We start from the raw sequence: 20,040 nt of genomic DNA, 5'->3' as shown, positions 1-20,040 counted from the left end.
TTACAGGATGATATGAAGTGGAGGTCCTTGTATAATGAGATACACCGCTTCTGTAGAGTTTGCGCCCCTTTTTATCAAACTTGCACTCATCCGGTGCTTGATGGACCTCCAGCCATAATTAGTGTGATACGATTATATAACTCGCTGCCCACTAAGAGGGTTTTATATATCAGCGGAGCTTTCCCATAGGCTCTTCCCTGGTGAATGGCTGCATGTTAAGCACACTGGAGTGGATGGGAGGTCGAGGCCATCACACTGTTTTTGGACCCTGTCTCATTTCCTCTCTCTGCTGGCGAGGAGAGCCCATTCAGACAGGATGGAAATGCAGCCTCTGAATGAGGAGCACCAGTGAGAGAGACGACCTGTCTCACCGTGTCAGTCTGCAGGACACCATCACCACGGCCCCAGTAACCCACCCACCCAACCACCAGGCACCACACACGCCACGGCTTACCGGTGGGGAGAACAGATTGGCCACGGGTTCGTCCGGCTGGCACAGCCTGCCGCCGGTTAAAGAGATCAAAGAGGTGCCAGCGCTTTGAGCTTGGCACCAGGGCGAGAGTGGGCAGTGCCAACCAAGCAGGCACTGAGACGAAGAGAGATAGAGACAGACAGATATGGTATAGGGAGACAGAGGGAGACTGGCAGAGCAGAAGGGGGGCAGCAGTTGTGGTAGCAGATATAAGCCCGGGTGAGTGTTGGGGACAGACAGAGAGAGGGAGAGTGGCAGATGTATGCCCGGCTGATGGTTAAGGGCAGTGTGTTAAATCTGGGGCCTCTTTGGGAAGGACGGGTGACCGTGGCCATCTGCATATGCATGCGGCTGTCACACAATTCCCCACGGACACCCAGTCCCCCACTGCTGCCGTCGCATCTCGTAACGCCATGCCATGTCCACCAGCAACAGGAGGCATGCCCACTCTCACTCGTCCTCTATCATTTTTTGACATCTTTTCCTTTTTTCTCTCTCTCTCTTTGTTTTAGCGGCTGTCCCTCTCCCTTTCGTACTGCTTTTTCAGCCATTCCATGTCTTTCTGTCTACCTCCCTTTATCTCAGTCTCTTCCTATTCCTCTATTTCTTTTCATCCCTCACTTTCTTTCCTGCTTCTGTCCCCTTTGCATTTGTCCCTATACTCTTCATCATACTATTCCCCTGGGTCTCACCAGAGAGAGAGAGAGAGAGGTCACAGATAGAGGTACACAGGGCAGATAAAGGAGAAGAAAAGATAGAAAAAGAAAGAAGGAAAAGAGTGAGCACAAACTCATCAACATGCAAATTCATCCCCTTAAAAAAACAGGTCGGGAAAAAAAGCAACACTGCAAAGGATGAACAGTCCGTTCCTAAAACACAGAGATAAATGGCATGAGCGTCGTCATGGTAACGACAGACTGACACAGAGAAAATGGGGAGACAGAAGCTGAAGAGAGTTGGAGAGAAACAAAAAAGAGAATGGATCCAGGCTTAAACTATCATCTACATATAAATGATCTAACTCTGTCTAGCAATTGATACAGACAAACTTTTATTTCTCTCCTTTCCTTTCAAGCTGTTTCTCTCCTCTTTTTCAGCACACAGTCATTAACTCCTCACAGCCTCTCTGTTTTTCTAATGCAGTTCGTTCACTGGGATAATCAAGGCGTAACTGCAAACCTGGGAGGGATCCCATCTCATCTCATCTGTTTGAAAGCTCCTGTGTGAGACAGATATAATCATGTCATTACAGCAGTAGAGAAAGCCTATTTGATACCTTCGTTTTTATGAGAACCACAGTTTTAAATTACATCCATGATCACAAAGCAGTGATCATTTGACAACTGTGTAGTGAAGTGTTTATTGAAGTGTTTGCTAATGAATGTGTAGATTATATAGAGAAGTGTTTAGTGTTGCTGATGAATGTGTAGTTATATATGGATTATATTTTGGCACCTCAGATACAAATCAGGTTTGTTTAGAAAACATAGTCATATCCTGTAGGGTTGACTACTGCAACGCTCTTCTCACTGGCCTCCCCAAGAAATCCATCAAACAAGTACAGCAGTACACTGCTGCCAGACCTTTGACCAAAGCCAAGAAAAGAGACCATAATTACTCCAATCCTCAAGTCTTTGCACAGGCTGCCAGTTAATGTCCAAATTTAATTCAAGGTACTACTACTAATCGTATACAAGACCAAATGTCCTGGGCCCTAAAAAAACCATTGCAGAAATGTCAATGACATACACCTGCTAGTGATCTTGGATCTACTGGAACTGGTCAGCTAGTCGTTCCCAGAGCCAAACTCAAGTAAGGCCTGTTTTGAAAAGAGACTTATTGGTAACGCTTTAGAATAACATGTGCTTATTATGTATTAACAGTGCATAATAAGCAGTTAACAATTCATTACTAACAGTTAGTTAACTGTTGTTATCCTTTAATAACATTAACTAACGGTTAACATGCAGCTTTTTAAGTTACTTACAAGCATATTTGTTAACAGTTAACATGCAGCTTGTAAGTGTTAACAAGCAGCTTGTTAATGCTTGTTAATGGTGTATAAGACAAAGAGGTGGATAACTAATACGCTTATAAGACCTTTCTTACCTATATGTAGTACATTTTGCAGCCCCCCAATCTAAAGCGAGGACCATGTAGCCTATTCTACAAGCCCAACCTTCTATCTCTATATATCTACTGCATCTATCTAGTGCAGCAGCGAGCAGGAATTGAACCTTGGTCTCCTGTGGCAAAGAGTGAAGTGCTACTGACTGAGCCATGTTCCTGTCTTTGAATGTAATGATCATCTTGATTCTATATTCTGTTAATGTTCTATATCATACCAGTTATGCCTTTTACAAATATGTTTCTGATAAAAAAAAGTGGCATTTAATTTCCATAATCTTTGTTCAGTGAACAGTCAGTTTGTCAGCAGTCTAAAGATATTATCAGAGGGGGTTAATCAAGGATTTTTGATATTATGCCAGCTTTGTTTATAGTTTGGTTACATAGCAACCGAGAGTTAAAGACGACAAGTGGGTGCGTTCAATGTCGCAAACATAGGCGAATGTTCTTCTTTAAAATGACACACTGTAAAAAATGGCTGTGAAATCTACAGTAATTTACAGTAGATTTCACAGTAACGGTACTGTATATGGTTTTTACAGTAAGCTGTTGTAAAATTTACAGTAAAACCTTGAACACAAGACAAAAACACAGTAGTCCAAGTGTTACTGTAGAAATCACAGTAGTCAAAGCATTACTGTAAATAAATCACAACACCGCCACTATAGTACTGTAAAAAGTAAAGTAAACTACTGTATTTTCCTTTTTTTTCTTATATTATCTTTATTTTTACTCATAATGATGCACATGCAATTAGGCTGCCATGCTATTGTTTTTATGTTATTGATTGAATGGACATTATTGCTTATTATTGCCCCCGCCCCCTCATTTTCATTGTTTATTCCATTATAGGCTATTGATTGAATTGGCATGACATTTAATATTGCTATTCTCCTTATTATAGTCTGACCAACATTTTAATTTGTTCCCTGTTAAATTTAAATAGGCTATTATATTGTTTTGTGTATGTCGCTTTGGACAAAATCGTATCCATAAATGCATTATGCCATTTATATAGCTAGAATAATACATGTTTCCAATTATATGTTTCTATTGTAGGCCACAAAATGTTATTTCACTCTGTTTTTAAGTGGGTAAGGCCACCATACATCCAATAAGTGCCCTTCATGACCCAGTCACGTGGCCATATGGCATGGCAGAACTCTTTTTTTTTTTTTCTAAAACTGCTTTTCCATGTTTCACCTGCATAAAAATATAGCATAAACACAGATATGTGTGCATTTACTTAGACATGGGGTTGCCTGGCCGGGAGGACAGCTTTATTCGTCGCTCCATAGACGGAGGTTACCCTTTAGCCGCCAGGGTTAAAAAAAATGGATTTTTTGGCCATGGCTTGCAAGTGGTCAGAGATAATACTGTAAATGTGAAAATCATTGAGTATGAACAGAAGTTTATAAAGGGGGTAAATTTACTCATCTAATTAGCATATTATGACGTCACTGGATGGTAACCACCGGGAATTATGTACATTTCAGTAAATACTAGATGTTGAACATATTTGAGCAGTTTTTCTTTCTTTTTGTCATTTCACCGACATAAAAAATGAACAGGAAGACAGTCACATGTAAACCAACAATAGTAAAGTATTAGGCTACTAATCACAAACCCTATGCTACTATACAATAAATAAAGTAGCCTGGTCAAATCAGTTCCATATCGTGGGTGACTTTGTAGTTCTTCAGAGCCCTATTTTTACAACCCCTGCTGTCTATACCACGTCCATATCGGACACTATCATCACTATTGCCACTGGCACCTCCAGCTATGTTGGGCAGAGGGTAATAAGCATTGTATGCTTAGTGGACACTGTCGCAAAGACGAACCTCCATTCACAGATGCACCGTGACTGCAGTCAATAGACGATCGATCATATTCTCCAAAAGGCAGATATTCTCCTTCAGAATCAGAATAGGTGAATAACAGATCCAAGACTTCATCACTCGTGAATTTTTTTTTCAACATTTGGTGTATTTCTGCTTCAATTTGTGCAAAACTATGGTCCGCATCGCTTCCGCGTTATGGAGGAAATACACGTCTTCTTCGTGTGTTTCTCGCGTGTTTTTCGCATTCTCTGGTGCTTCCTGAAAACTTTGGGGAAAAAAAGGTTGAGCTTGAATCGAAGCTCTGGGTGTCTGCCAACTAGTGGTCAAGAGTACAAATGAGATTTTACACTGTACTCGCGTCTATCGTCTGTTTCATAGACTGGTTTTATTCATTAATGACGCTTGTCGCAATACTGCGACATGGGCGGTTTTAATATATTCTATGTTTGTCCAAATGATGTCTGTCTATCATTGCACTCGAAGGAAACTGGAATGTTTCATTCGTCCTCATTTTTCAATCGTCTCAGTTGCTACCCTTAACCAGTCGTTCTCTCTCCAAACTAGTTATGATGGATATCAAGATGAAATGTCAACGTTATTCTCAAAATGTTGAGTTTAATGTCGACACGTCGAGATTAAAGTCGACATGATATTTCAACATTATTCTCGAAATGTCGAGTTCAATATGTCGACTTTAATCTCGTCTTGGCAAAAATATGTTTTTTTCAGAGCCTTATAAGGCTCTGTTTTTGTGTGTAGAACTAGTCACGTCATCGCAAACCGCAGAAAAGCTCTGGAATCTTTGGGAAAAACCGCAAAACCGTCACTTGGAATTCTGACTCCGTAGTGAGTAGTTGACAGAAAAGCTCCGTGAATTGTCAGAAGTATTTAGGTTTATTTACGCAAGGCTTTATCCTGTGTTTTCCCCCCGTCTTTGCCTCACCTTTTGCCTTGACTTGACTTGAGTTGACTTTACTTGACTTGAGAGGGAAAACGAGGTAGCTCCTAAGCTCTCCACAACCGTTGCTAAGCGGGAGGTAACGTTAGCTTATAGCTAGCTAGCTTCTAGGCGGGAGAAGATCCCCCCCCCCCCCCCCCCCACACACCTTTGCCCTCTGGACTCGCGGATCATCTGTGGACTTCCAGAAAATAATGTGAGTACCTTTACCATTACTACGAGCAAAACAAGTTTTCTGTGCCACCTCTGTCAGGCTGTGGTGTGCCTGAGCCACAGGTATCCAGCTACTTAGGAGTATACATGAATTACTACAATGAATTACTCATGCAAACACTGCAGCTTCACCACCGCTTCCATTTCTATATTTGTCCGGCATGTGAATTTACATAGACATTTAGCTAACTATAGATTTCCATGTGGTGTAGCAGAATGCTTTGCCACTTTTGTGACACGTAGCGCCGTTCAAAGCCACATGTACCGTTTTCACAAGAGAGCTAGCTCTAGACGTGTAAGGCAAATCAATGGAGTTGATGGAGCTTGCAATGTTAATGGCTGTAGTTTTGTGTCAGATTTTTCAAGCTTACGTGAACATCTCCATAGGCACATTAAAGATGGCACAAAAGTATCATGCCCTTATGTTAACTGTGTAAAACATTTTCGTGTCCGCTCATCATTAGCCTCACACTTGAGTCGGAAACACAAGAGAGCTATAGAGCTGTGTTGGGTGTGGATGAGAAGTGATCATTAAACAAAAAGGTTTTGATGTGTTTTGAAGAAAAGAAGAGGTTGGGGGAGGGAGTTCCAGAGTTTGATTTAGTCATAAAGAGGTTGGGGGAGGGAGTTCCAGAGTTTGATTTATGCAATATGTGCCCAAACCATTTTTCAGGCCATCTGATGTTAAAAATATGTTTGAAGCAGTGGTTGGTGAAGACATGTAGCTTGTTCAGGAGGTTCCTTGTTGTTTTCCACATCTCAGATCTGTAGAGCAGTATGTTTTTTCTCATGCTTGAATTGAATAGCTGTAGTTTGGTCTTGAGTGTGATGTTACCCTTGAGCACTTTTGGTCTTCTGTGTGCTAATGTGGAGACCTGTCTGAGGTGCATTCTGGTCTGCCTCTCTCAATTTCTCTTGCATTTGTTGGTGGTTTTGGGATAGTAATGTGATATCATCTGCAAAGTCTAGGTCGTCCAGTTGTGTAAACAGGGTCCATTGGGCACCTATTGTCAGTGGCTTGCCGCATGATCCAGTTGACCGCTTAGCGGAATAGTATGGAGAAAGTAAACAGTACAGCCTTGTCTAACTCCTGTTGTGATGTGAAATGCCTGTCAGCTGGCCTTCATGTATGATTCTACTTTGCTCATTACTCTTACAGTTATGCATTAACATTTACATATTGTCCCACTCCTATACTGTTCATAGGTTTTTAGTCAGGATCAATCCTGACTCATCCAAGTGCACTGCCAAGGAGCAGATCAGCAAGATGACTGGGAGGGTGGTGAAGAGGAAAACTACATACATGAACCCCAGTGTCCTCTCATTTATTAGGGATTTCACAGAGTTCTACTTGCTTGACTAGATGAAGGTGAGGTTCTGATAATAGCTTTAATAATAATAACAGACCTGCCAACCTCTACGCATTTTCCTATTTAGAACTTGTCTCCTCAAGTTAGAAAGTGTAACAAGACCAACGAAAAATCAAATGTAGCGATTTTCTAGGCTGATTTGACATGGAACTATACTCTCATTCAGGCGTAATAATCCAGTCACTAACCGATTCGTCTGCTGCAGCTCAACCTTGTTGCTGGAAGTTAGCCTGTAGGGACTGTTTTCAGGTGCTGCATGATATCATTGTGCTGCTGTGCCCATGGTGTTCCTTGATTATTACGCTGTAATGACAATATAGTTCCATGTCAAATCAGCCTAGAAAATCGCCACGTTTTTGGCTGCATGCATGAAGTCCGACGTGATTTTTTTTTTTTTTTTTTTTTTTCGGCTCAAGGTGCTACCCAAAAAAATTCTTCAAGGTTGGCAGGTGTGTAATAAAAAATAATGATAATATAAGTATATATGGGTATAATAAAAAAAATAATCATACTTTGTATTATTAATAATAATAATAATAATAGTATAAGTATTTTGACACAACTCCGACATCACCATCTTAGACCCTCATCACATGTGGCGCAGTACAAAGTAATTGTAATCAATATAATTATTAATGTGTTTTCTTCTTTAATTTCAGGGTTCCAACTGATTCTGGTCAGGGCATGCAAGGTTGCATAAGGTTTCATGTACATTTTCTATTTGTTATTTTATTTGAATGTTCTAAATGTTATATTTTACTGTTCAATGTTTTATTATGTTGTACCTGGTGAGGACCACCCATCTAAGCACCAACCCACTGTTCCACTGTTGAGGTTGAGAACTGTACTGACAACTGTATTAGGCCTATATATCATTATATTATATTATATTATACACATATTATATTATACATATATTATATATTATATTATACACATATATTATATTATACACTATGTATTATTATATTAGTCTATATTATTCAATATAATATACATATACTATTATATCATACCTATAATAGGCCAATACATTGAGAATTGTATGTATTATTATATTATATGTATTAGGTGTATGTATTATTATATTATATTATTAGGTATTATTATTATTATTATTATTAATTTTATGTATTATTAATATTACATACTATATATTATATCATACATAATAGGCCAATACATTGAGTATGTATTAGGTGTATGTAGTATTAAATTATATTATTAGGTGCATGTATTATTATATTATACACATAATATTACATATACTATTACATATTATATCATACCTTGTCTTGTTCCTATTGTTAAATAAATAACTGTTAACAATTTTCTTGCTTTTTTGCAGTTAATTTAAATATTTTAGAATATGGTTGATTCTATTAAAGATGGCTAGTGATACAGTATTTAAATTCTGTAAATACAATTGAAATCACAGTATGTAATTTATATTTCTTCTACAGTAAAACAATCAATACTGTAAATACAATAAAATCAGTGTTTAATTGTGTTGTATTTTACAGCAAATGCATACTATACTGTAAATGGAAGTACAGTACCTTTACTGTAAAATGAATTCACAGTAACTTACTGGCAACAATTGGCCAGTAAGTTACTGTAAATGGAAGTACAGTACATTTACTGTAAAATGAATTCACAGTAACTTACTGGCAACAATTGGCCAGTAAGTTACTGTAAATGGAAGTACAGTACCTTTACTGTAAAATGAATTCACAGTTGGCCAGTAAGTTACTGTAAATGGAAGTACAGTACCTTTACTGTAAAATGAATTCACAGTAACTTACTGGCAACAATTGGCCAGTAAGTTACTGTAAATTTCACAGTAGTTTTTTTACAGTAAATACAAAAAATACTGTAAATGGAAGTACAGTAGCTTTACTGTAAAACGAATTCACAGTAACTTACTGGCCAATTGTTGCCAGTAAGTTACTGTAAATTTTACGGTAAATTTTTTACAGTGCAACTAGATGAATAACATTACTGACATTAGTTAAAGTGGATAGTTTATACTCAAGTGAACTTGCAACAGTATATTAAGTTTAAGCAAAGCTCCTCAACTGCTAGTCACTTGTCAGCGCATAGCTGTGAACAAAATTTCAATTTCAATACTGAACAATTTCATCAATACTGTTACAGTAAAGTAGCCTAGTTTAGCTCAGTTACTAGCAAATCACTCTATGACTCAGGAGACCAGGGTTCTACTCCTGCTCACTGCAGCAATTTTGATGGTGCATTTCGCACAGCTAAACCAAGCTAGATAGATAGATGCAGTAGAGATAGAAGGTTGGGCTTGTGGAGCTATAGGCTACATGGTCCTCGCTTTAGATTGGGGGGCTGCAAAATTTTCTACAAATAAATAAGAAAGGTCTTATAAGCGTATTAGTTATCCACCTCTTTGTCTTATACAACATTAACAAGCATTAACAAGCTGCTTGTTAACACTTACAAGCTGCATGTTAGCTGTTAACAAATATGCTTGTAAGTCACTTAAAAGGCTGCTTATTAACACTTACAAGCGGCATGTTAACCGTTAGTTAATGTTATTAAAGGATAACAACAGTTAACTAACTGTTAGTAATAAATTGTTAACTGCTTATTATGCACTGTTAATACCTAATAAGCACATGTTATTCTAAAGCGTTACCGACTTATTTATAGATGCTGGTGGATATATAGATGACATACAGAAGCCATGTCAGTTAGGACTAGAGTGTGTCTGGAGTGAGAGACAGATTGTCACACACATACACACACACACACACACACAAAGAGTTCTCTTTGACTTGGTGATGGCCCTGCTGGTCAGCTATTTCCATATGCTATGGTGTGAAATGGTATTAAAAGCAGCCGTATCGTGAGCAGATGGATTCTCATTTAGCTGAGGCGGTGAAGCAATGGGGCCTTCATTACAGCTGAAGCATCATGGGTAGTCTAGCCCTATACACTCACATCAAAGAGTGTGCAGACAAACAGCTAGGCCACTGTGTACAATAAAGTGTCTGTTTGATTAAAGGCAAACAAAACACCAGTTACAATTGTGATCTCATTTCATGTTCTGTAGTGTTGCTTATGACTTTACTGCAACACAAAATCTACAGCTGCACTGTTTTAATATTAGCCTACCACATTGTGAAAACTGACTAATGTTTCCATTACTTATATAATATGTTGTGATGATGTTAGTTATATAATGTTATGGAATATGTTATTAAACATATTTCATTAACAATCGTTAAGGCAGAAAGAGGCATGCATATTGACGGTGTCTGAGGCTACCTTTTATCATGTTTGTATACCTTTGGCTATGACCATTACATATGGTGCTGCTGCCCCTGTGTGGTCACAATTCTGCACTACAAGAAATACTGACATGTTGAGACCTAAATAAAATTATGATTGATGAGGCAGGGCAGAATTTCACAATTGTGATAATTTTAATTAGGAATATTAGTGATTCAAGTTATCTCAAAATACAACTTAAGGAATTATATGATTGCAGACAACTGGCCTACCAACACAAGTAGCTAGCATCACAGTATGCCAGTATAAATCCCATTACAGCACATGGGAACCTATGACCTGAGTCAAGTCATCACATCACAGTTTTCCAAATGGCATAGATATTACAAAGTTCCTTGGTGACAGCCTTGCTTTTGAGCGTCCCCATTCCCCCTTCCAAACTGTTAAAATGGTGTAGGCCTATTTAACAGTCAGAATTTCTAAATTTTCCTGGGGGAGACACCCCTGAACCCCCAGCACCACCTCACAAAATACTATCAACGTCCCTGCTACCGGTCCGTCAGAAATATGACAACTGTTGTCATATTTCCTGAAACCTGATGCCTTTTCATCTGATGTCTGACAGCTGAGGATGTCCTAAAATGCACACCGTACTCAGGCCATGTCCCTGGGTCAAAAAGAAATCCAGGGAAAGCTGAGTTGTGCATGTTTGGAGAAGAGTGATCCATGATCAGCATCCAATATGACCACAGTGTTTCCCATACATTGATTCATCTGTGGCGGGGTGCCACGAAATCAAAACCGGCCGCCACACATACATGTTCTATGTTGTACTTTTTAAATTAAAGATTATATAAAATTCTTTCATTGAGCTGCTTTTTACGCCCGCAGCCTTTCCTTGCCCCACCTCGCTCTCTATTGTAATGAAACAGCTGCGGCGCAACCCCTCTTCTGCATGTGCATTTAACAAAACATTAACGATTGTTGAAGGATTGTTGTTGTTGCCACATAGAAGCATTGCATAGAACACGATGGGCTAAATTGCTATTAAATCCGCTTAGCATCGTGACAATGCTGCACAAATTTGTTCAAAACTGCTGCATTAAAGTTCAGGGCTGCCAACTTTTCAAAAAACCTTGGAGTGAGATTTGATGGGGTCAACCAAAATTTTGCTGCGTAGGCTACATAGGACATTTTTGTTTGGCTCATTCAGCATTATTACCATAGGCTACATCAGTGGTTCTCAGGTGTAGGGACCAGGGTCCCAGAGTTAAATTAACATTGGCAGGGTTGCCAACTTCGGGTGTTCGGCTGGAGTGAGATTTTGTGAAGTCATAGTGCGTGTGCATTACATTTTTCCCTTAACCTAATTTTAAAAATGTTTGTCCCCTGACTTTTTTGCTATGTACAGTATAATCCCTGATTTATGTTTTAAAAAAAAAAACTAATAGAATGGAAAAGTTTCTTCAAAATGTACAGTTAAATTATTGATTGCACTTGAAAACAAGACCAGTGTTTTAACCCCGTGGCATGGAAGGATTATGAGCCACTGGGCCCCTGGGCACAGACATGAAAAGGGCCCCCCTGCCCACCTGAAAAAGGTAGTAGCTCAGTAGAAAAAATAAAAAAATAACCCCTTAAATGATGACTTCTGGCGAGTTTTGTGGAACGAAATGGACAGATTGAGACTTATGAATGTGTGTATGAGTGTACGTTTGTATCAGGGATGGAAATAGCCTAAAATATTTTTTTCCACCTACCATTGTGGCTGGTAGATTCCAAAGTCTACCAGCCACTAGAGATACAGTATGAACATTTGATGAAAAATCATGACCAAAATGATCACGGTTATTGGTATTATTGCAATATGATTAAAATGTGCTGACTTTTTTTTCTAAACCTACCATCAATGTTGGACAGAACTCATAATTGGCCTGCCCTTCATGCCCAGTAGCAACAAATCTAAAGGTCAACTATAGTGTCATAAAAGTGGTGTGGCTCCTTTAAGACCCAATCCACTGGTGTGAGTTCTGGAGCCATCCAACTTTATCTAACTCTATACTATCCTACATCATCTGATTTTAATATTATGTCTAGGCTATATTTAACATTTATTTTCTATTTGGCCTGTTATGGAATTATGCATTGACCAATATAAGCACACTTTTTTAAGACACTTAAATACATGCATGCTTAGCATTTTGTGAAAACAAATCATCATGGCTACATCGACAAACTCATGAGCTGTATATCCTCTGATTTTAATATTTACACATGTAGGTATTTAAGCACAGCTCAGTTTTAAGACACTTAAAGCCCAAAATTGGAGACCATATAGAAATGTGCTACCATTTCAAAACCGGATTACTCTGGAACGGCTTATTGTACAGGGGATTGCATGACACCTTTGTGTTCGGTAAGGTCTGCTGTTTATTCTGGTTTACGGTTTGTCATGTGTGGAACGAAAAGTTTGTGAGATATTCCTCCTATATGAATAGCAGAGCTATAGTAGCCTAATATGATTATTTCTTGAAATTTAATTTTCTCGCGAACCATTTATCACAGCAAATAGCACCTTATAAAAGATGGGAAAAAGTTATTTCATGTGATGTCTGTGAGGCTACTTCGCGAGTAGTTCCTAGAGAAGAATGGGCGGCCACACTTTATGTCGGTCTGCCTCATGTCTAAATAGCAGCGTGTTCCGTGAAGGTGTCGCGGACCGGATTAAAATAGCCTAGTCAGCGAATCAACAATCAGAGAAAACTGCGCTGAGAACGTTGTAGACCAACGTGATCTCACGAGATGGCGTAAAATAGCACGCCACTTTTAAAGCAATTTAGCGTGTCATGTATACGCCTTTCAGTCTTTTAGCGTGTTTTTTCACGCCCATTGTGGATCAGCCTGTTACGGCGTGTCATTTGACGAACTAGTAAAAAAATATCAACCCAGCTTCCATTCAGCTTGGAGGAAAATTGGAGGGAAATGTCAAGGTAAGAGGTCAATCGTTTGTAATGATTACATTGTACTAGCCTATATTTCATCATATTTCCATTTTCTCCCCCATAATTTTGCAAAATTGTAAGATTAGTATCGTTAGGTTTGTTAGTAGTACTGTCGTTAGGTTTGTTAGCCTCTAGTATTCATACTATTCGTTGTTTGGTTTTGGTGTATCAGCTAAAGTTAGGAAACGTTAACTGTTAGCCTACAGTATGCTTGCTTGCAAATAACCTAACGTTACCCTACAGCACACATAATTAGTAATGTTGAAGTTGTTGAATAGCATGATCTATATAGGCTAATCAATAGATTGTACATATCCTAATAAAGTGCCATTATAGGCGGTAGGTTGGTGTTGTAATAGTAACTTTGTTAGCAATACCCATGGTAAGGCTATTAGATAGCATGCTTTTTAGCATGCTTGTCCAAAACAGGCATGTGCAATCGAATGTAATCCGCAGATGAATGCGCATAATAATAACCTTAGTCAAGAAGTGCTTTTGTATTTGAGCTAGCTTTATGCAATCTGTTACAGAGTTAATACAACTACATGTAATTAATAATGTTTTGTGAATACAGTAATAACGTTTTCCTGATGTCCCAATTCAACTTAATTAATAGCAGCTGTTGGGACCCCCCCCCCCCATTCTCTCCTATAAATGATGATAAGTACATTAAAGATGAGAGTGAGTGTCAGGTGTGTTAATGCTTAATGTGAATTCATTTAAGATGCAAGCAAGAACATCAAAACGACTCTCAAAATTTAGAGAGAGGAGTTTGAGCTGGGCGGAGGCCACAAGGAGAAATCGTTAACGTTTCCCATGTGGTAAACGATGCGCATATCATGGTAAGATGCAGCTGTCCAGTTGATCTTTGAATGTACAATAGATTTTAGTGCACAGTTTGAAAAAGAGGAAGCATCTTCCCTGCAGCTGTCACCCTACTGAATACTAACTCTGCAAGAACACTAACTCTAACCAAGCTACTAACACCCCACCACCACCACCGACGCATCCTTGCCTGTTGAGCTGCACCTCGACCATGGACCTCTTGACAGGGACAACAAGGAGGTGGCACTACCCTATCCTACTCATAGCATCCTGTTTATATTACAAAAAGTACACACTGTAACTACACTTATACATATCAGTACCAATATTCCTACTGCTCTTATAATGTTAATGCCATCACACTGTAGACTATACTCCATAGTCAACTGTACCTATCTATACTGTTATTACTGCATAGACACTTATGTTACTACTGCTATAATATTACTGCACATACCAATACCGACCCCCCCCCCCCCACACACACACACACAACACCCTCGCCTGTTGAACCGCATTATATTTATATTACAAATGTACATACTGCACTATACACTCATACATACCAATATTCTACTTCTTATGTTAATGCCATCATACTGTAGACCAGTGGTTCTTAAACTGTTATACCTGTTCATACTGTACATATCTGTCTATATGCCTATGTTAAATCTACATAAATCACCGGCAAAGCATTTAATCACCGCTGTCAATGGCAACGGGTTTTGTGCTTCTGATTAATGTCTTTCATATCACTACACAAGGACTGGAACTTCATTCAAACGTGAAAGCAGACGGTTGATCAGCTGTGTTCTAAAGAATGTTTGATTCAAGTTCAGCTGCGTGTGTTGTTGTGAACTATTTGTTTCTCAGCAAATGCCACGATGAACGGTAACAAATAGGCTAGGTTATGTAGGCTAAAGTCATATCGTCGGGAGTTTATTATTTCGTTTTGGCAAGTAGCCGTATAATAAGCGGGATAATGTATAGAACGCCGGTCATTACTGTGAAAATAAGTCCCTTCAGGGCGGAACAAGAGCCCTCCGCTGCGCGTCGGGGTCCGGTTCGCCCTGTCGGGACTTACACTGCATGAAAAGTGTGATTTCCGTCAGTATGCTGCACTGTAGATTGTCGTGGAAGTTCAGTTTAATGGCTGTTCGCGGCAATTTGCAGGCAATGCCGAAAACTGCCATGAATTGTCAGAAATTGACGTGGGCCTTGCTTGGCAGTCGTCCCCCCATGACCCCCCTCCTCCTAATTCTAGGGGAGGCTTTAACATGTAAATGAAAATGCTGTGAGCTATACAAATGCAAATCAGGGTAGCAGGGGGCAACTGTGCATGCTGGCATGACTGTGGCCTTTGGTCTTGCTTAAACAACTCCCAGTAATACGCTCAACAGGCAGAAATGATGCTGGGTATGACATGTCTGTTCCCTGCAAGCTCCAATAATGTAACCTGACTTAAAACAGTCGATAGAGTTTAGATTCAGATTTTCTCTTCACACCAACACAATGAGAATTTCAGAGGCAAATATATAAATGATTGTCTTTATCACTATCTTCATTCAACAAAAATATATGCAAAACTGCATATATTTTTGTTGAATAAAAAATATATACCTATATAAGTGACCCTGCTGTGTGGCGTATAGACTGAGAATGTGTCATGAGCTCTCTCTCTGCCTGGTAACACACGCTGATTGAAGTCTGACCTCCACCTGTTCCTGCTCTGCTCTGCTCTGCCTCACCCTCGTTACCTACCAGCTGCACTGCATTCACCACTCATCATGCCCTGTATATAAAGCCTTGCTTTTCAGTCCACACTTGTCAGATCGTCTGCAACCAGCACCAGTTACCTGCCTATTTTGGAAAACGCCTCTGACTCTTTGCCTGTGATCCCGGACCCGCTCGACTACTTCTGTGTTCTCCAGCCCCGGTAATCTTGACCTGCCTTCCGTCCCTCTTCTACGAATACCGCCTAGTCCTTGACTGTACTGCTGCTTCGTTTCAATTGCTGTTGTGTGTGTGTTTCCCCCAGGACTTCCCGGATCATCCAGCTCCTGCCATCGCTGTTCGGCTACTGGGGGAACACACACACGCAGACTCTTGGAACTCCTGTACCCCCCCCGGAACCCCTGAAACCTCCTTAACCCCCAACCCTTAAATAAACTTTTGAACGTGACGCTTTTGTGGTCCTCGTCCTGTTTGGTGTCTGACAGAATGTTTTGGACTGTGTAAGTAGTCTAGTACCAGGGAAATAGTAGTAGACTATTTACACAGTCCAAAACATTCTCAATCTATACGCCACAGCAGGGTCACTTCAATAAATCACTAAGTCCAACCGTTACGCCCCCACGCCAGCAGGGGAGACACTTCCTCTAGTGAGCAGTGGTTGCACTGTGGTCGCGCTTCCACCAGAACAGCTGATAGGATAAACAACAGTCAGTGTGCGGCGGCAAATTCAGAGAGGAGCATCTCCAAGCCTCGCCTTCCCACAGGCTGCAGCGAGCTGTACTTGGATTCAGCAGAACAGAAAGGCTAGCCTACAGTTTCATTAGGCTACTACTTCAAGTTATTTGGATGTATGTGGATGTGAATCATAAACAACGCGCCCGCGATCGTCTGCGCTCATTCCTTCTAGAAGAGGGGACCTTTAAACGAGCACAGGAGAATGGACATCTGCTTTCGGAAAATCAGAGCCAGCCGTAGCCTACCAGGGTTCACTCGGAGACACATAGGCGCTACCGGAGCAATGGTAAGATTTAAAGAATACTATGCTTTCATTCTGCTGTAGGCTATAAGGAAATAGATAGGCTACGTTGATAGATACAGATCTTAACTGTACATTTTGTTTTCACAGACTAACTTTGCCTCTTAATGGGGTCGGGACCTCCTCTTTGCTCGGAGCTGTCTGCAAGTCATTCAAGCAATTAGGTAAACTCTAGGTTGCTGTCCATAGAGGACCGGTTGGCTGCTCTGGAGTCGAAAAACTGTGCGGGAGAGACAAACTTTAAGAAGTGAAGACTGGTGCACAATCCCAAGCTTGCGGTAAGAATATGTTCGATGACTGCTAGCTAAGCTAAAAGTACCCTAGCCTAAAACCAAAGCTAAGAGTAGCCTAGTAGCCTTGCAAAAGAACAAGTGAGCAGAACCAGCTTTATTAAAGTGTATTTTTTTTGTGTCGTCATTTACAGGAAGCAGTACGCCGTCTTCACAACTCTGAGACAAATTGCAGGCGCTACGAACCGGAGCAAGGGTAAGATTTAAAGAATATGCTTTCATTCTGCGGTAGGCTATAAGGAAATGGATACGTATAGAGACCATAGGATAGATACCGATCATAACTACATTTTGTTTTCACAGACTAATCTCGCCTCATAATGAGGCGGTGACCTCCTATTTGCTCGGAGCAATATCTGGAAGTCCAGATTTACACGATGTTGATAAAGATGACATTGTGTGTAAGTGACTTGTTTTTACTGTTTCTCCTTCCTTGTTTAATGTTACTGTGACTTGCGTTTGATTTTTATTCATACCACTCTCATTTAATTGTTTTCCAGCCGCCTGTAAGACATATTACGAGACGGTACGCAGGAGCTTTAGATATACCCAGCCAGAAAACTCATTGCGGGCGGAAGCTGTGAAGAGTTCAGCTCGGAGTCGAGCGAGAAGAAAGAGGGTAAGACTTTATTTGGTGACACTTTTTCAGGTGCATTGATAGATGTGTTGTGTCCATACGCAGTGCATCGCATCGCACAGTACTGATTCATTGTTTTTTTACAGCTGCTGGAATCGAGACAGAGTGTGCTAGCAGATGACGAGGTGGAACTCTGGAAGTCCGCCACCGTAGACCTCATGTCTGACGAAGAAGATGGCGTTGTTGGCGGGGTCTCTGGATGGATTGTACGGACGCCGTCATTTCGTAGGCCGGAGCTCTCTGAACTCTGTGCGAAGCTGCAGTCCCGGATAGAGGCGACGCCGAAGTACAGAGCCATGCACAATAGGCGTCTGCATAACGGACCTGCCTCGGAAAGAACGCCGCCAGTTACCTACAACCCCAAGGAGGCAAACGGACAGTTCACGGAGTTGTAGTTTTTGGATCATCCTCTACCCATGTGTGGGCAGATCCTCGCTTTGTATATAGTTGTGTTTGATTTAATAAAGCTCGCTCTTTGCATAAACATGTTCCTGGCAAATGTTCATTTCCTCTATAAATTCATTCATGTCCTTGATGGTAGCCTAATAATAGTGTAGTAGCCTACATAGGATAACATGAATATACAGCATAATATGAATATATATATATATATATATACACATTATTATTGGGGATCTGCCAACCAATCATGAGTGATTTTACTTGTTCGAAAGTTGTGGTTTCATCCAATACTGAGTAAGGAAATTCAAGCCTGGCCTGGCCAGATGTGGTTTTGCTGCCAATCACGAGTGATTTTTCTTGTTTGAAAGTAGTGGTTTCATCCAATACTGAGTAAGGATATTCAACGGTTTTGCTGCATTCATATGCTAATTAGGGCTATTAGCCCTCTGAAAGCTCTCCACATACGTCATTGTCTGTTTCCGACAATTTATGGCACAGACAAACAGCGACAAGCGCGGGTTGCAAATTGTCGTCAACTACCGAAAATGAGGGAGATCTCCGGTCGTTTACGGGGACGAAAATCACACTTTTCATGCAGTGTTATTTTCCCATTAATGACCGGCGTTCTATACATTATCCCTTACTTATCTAATTCCCTAATCTAATCCACACAGACATTTTATGAGCATAAAGCACACCAGGAGCACACACACATGATGGGTTGTTGGCAGCCATTGGGGCTATCTGCCTTGCTCAAAGGCATCTCAGCTGTGGTGCAGTGAGAGTGCTTTTCAGTCAGTTCCCCCACATTTTTTACACCAGGAATTGACTGAACCCCCACCCTCTAATTTCAATGGTTTACTTATCTGGGTGGTTCTAAAAATGGCAAGCCCTGTAAAAAGTTATATTAATATAAAGAGAACCATATTGTGGTGTGGTGTTGAATTAGCCAATGTACTATATTATGGTGTGGTTTATGATTGGCCACGTAAAGCAAACACTTTGACCTGCATTCAACTGGTATGTGCCCATGGTTTACAGCTAAGTTGCAGAGCAGGAAGAAAACCATGCTGGTTATTCCTTTCACACAGACACTCTCATGACAACTGTCATGTTTTCAACTTGCTGAAAATCACACATCACATTGCCTCTGACCCTCATTTGTTTTTGTGCTTTATGAAACAACTGTTTGTCTTCCAACTCCTTCAGGTGGAAAAACTAAAGGCCCTGGGGATGAGGCCCCTACTTCTTACCGGGGCCTATTCCAATACTAGCCAGGTCTGGGGACAGAATGTGTGTTCCCATATGACCTCCCAGACCTGGCTAAGAACATAATCAAACAGATTCAGTTTCTGTACAGAAACCTGTTAGAGGGTATGTTTGTTTTTTATCTGTCACTTGTCCAACATAATTTATCAGCACACCCTAGCTTTACATATTGTTTTTTTTCTTGGGGATCAATAAAGTATCTATCTATTTATCTATCTATCTATCTTCTTTAAAATATGAAAGGATGGACTCCACCAGGAGAGGAACCAGCAAAAAAAAACAGACGTAAGAACATTTATTTTGTTTTTAATGTATACATTTTGTGTAATGATTAACTGTTAATTAGGTGCTCAAATACATTCTGTGTATTTTAACACAAGAAACAATGTTTAAGAGATACTGTGGCAAACAAACCTTGACTTAACATCATTGTAATTTATTTCAATAAGAGGAGGCAGGTGAGGAGGCAGCCGTGGAGGCAGAGGAGGAGAGGTCCGTGGAGGCAGAAGTAGCCATGGATGCAGGGGAGCCAGAGGGGGCAGAGGAGTGTGAGGAGGTAGAGGAGAGAGAGGCAGGAGAGCAAGAGGAGGCAGAGGAGCA

At 40.3% G+C, this 20,040-nt stretch overlaps 3 long non-coding RNA genes across 3 annotated transcripts; all 3 read left to right on the top strand.

The window, feature by feature from the left end:
- Positions 1 to 5,547: 5,547 nt before the first annotated feature.
- On the top strand, positions 5,548 to 7,678 carry LOC121714800. The gene is made up of 3 exons (XR_006033442.1): positions 5,548 to 5,597; positions 6,821 to 6,983; positions 7,644 to 7,678. It is a non-coding gene; the product is annotated as an uncharacterized LOC121714800 (long non-coding RNA).
- A 5,162-nt stretch (positions 7,679 to 12,840) lies between these two features.
- Positions 12,841 to 20,028, top strand: LOC121714776. The gene is made up of 5 exons (XR_006033428.1): positions 12,841 to 13,235; positions 13,972 to 14,089; positions 19,381 to 19,545; positions 19,684 to 19,725; positions 19,890 to 20,028. It is a non-coding gene; the product is annotated as an uncharacterized LOC121714776 (long non-coding RNA).
- On the top strand, positions 16,730 to 17,905 carry LOC121714754. Its single transcript, XR_006033418.1, has 6 exons — positions 16,730 to 16,827; positions 16,933 to 17,120; positions 17,267 to 17,328; positions 17,436 to 17,533; positions 17,633 to 17,751; positions 17,856 to 17,905. It is a non-coding gene; the product is annotated as an uncharacterized LOC121714754 (long non-coding RNA).
- Positions 20,029 to 20,040: the final 12 nt, after the last annotated feature.

The sequence above is a fragment of the Alosa sapidissima genome, chromosome 1 (genome assembly GCF_018492685.1).
Source record: "Alosa sapidissima isolate fAloSap1 chromosome 1, fAloSap1.pri, whole genome shotgun sequence".
Taxonomy (NCBI): domain Eukaryota; kingdom Metazoa; phylum Chordata; class Actinopteri; order Clupeiformes; family Clupeidae; genus Alosa; species Alosa sapidissima.
Note: the sequence above shows the minus strand (reverse complement) of the source record. Positions and strands in the feature narration are given on the sequence as shown.